Below are 1091 nucleotides of genomic sequence, written 5' to 3' on the forward strand. Positions count from 1 at the left end.
GCCGTTGAGCGTCTACTTCATGTCAGCCCTAGGCGAGTTCGCTGGCCTCCCGTACGGTACCAGATTCTTTATTTTCTAGTGTATTTCTGCGCACACAAAAGTTATTTCCAATTTTGAGTACTGAAAGCGCTTTTGCTTTTGTATTTACGTTGAAAACCTCCTCCGAATATTTATTGCTACTGTGGTATTACGTATTGATAAATATGTCTGCTTGATGTGGAGCCACCGTCTTCACATGAACTACAGGCGTTTAGCACTGGTCACATAGTAGTTTAAAGCAAGTATGAAGAACTTCTATTTCCCCCCGCAAGCTGATATTGCATTACCAGGGTAAATTCACAATTTTAAGCGTTTCGAATGCGAAAGATAAATAGATGTACACTAATCATAAAAGTAAAATGAGGCACAAACTGCAGCCTACTGAAAAATAATAATACGTTCATAATCAGATGGATTTACAAATACATATATATACACATATATATACACATATATATATGGATGTAGCATTTTACTCGATTATACGCACAATTTATCATCGAGCCGATGTAAAGTGAGACTTCATATAACTTCCTAGAGGGGTTTTGCGTCTCGCGATACTTGCCTCAAAATAGCAACTTAATCAGGATTTTCAGTACTATTTTTCTCAGGTGAGGTGACAATGGCATTACTATTTGTCTCGTTAGGGATAACAACGACATAACACGGTAAAGTATATGTAGAAAGTAAATTTAAATGTGATGTCAGGAACCACCCATTCTTACACTTGCAGAATCCCTCTCAATATACGCACACACACTATCACACCTAAGAATTGATGTTTTTAAATGAATCTCTACGCTGAGCACCTTCTATATTAAATACTTCTGTTGGATTAGAATCAAGACCCCATCGCATTTATGGAGAGGGACTTCTATACAGCAATCACAAACCAATGAATGCATTTAATAATAAGCAATTCGTGGCGATGAGGATCTTCGAATAGATTGTGTCCAAACCAAGTGACTTGACGGCAGACTAACGGAGAGGCATCGGCAATCATCAGAATAGTCTCCGTTTTTCACACCCATGACTTACACTAAGATAGTTAT

The sequence above is a fragment of the Phytophthora parasitica genome (genome assembly GCF_000247585.1).
Source record: "Phytophthora parasitica INRA-310 unplaced genomic scaffold supercont2.57, whole genome shotgun sequence".
NCBI lineage: Eukaryota > Oomycota > Peronosporomycetes > Peronosporales > Peronosporaceae > Phytophthora > Phytophthora nicotianae.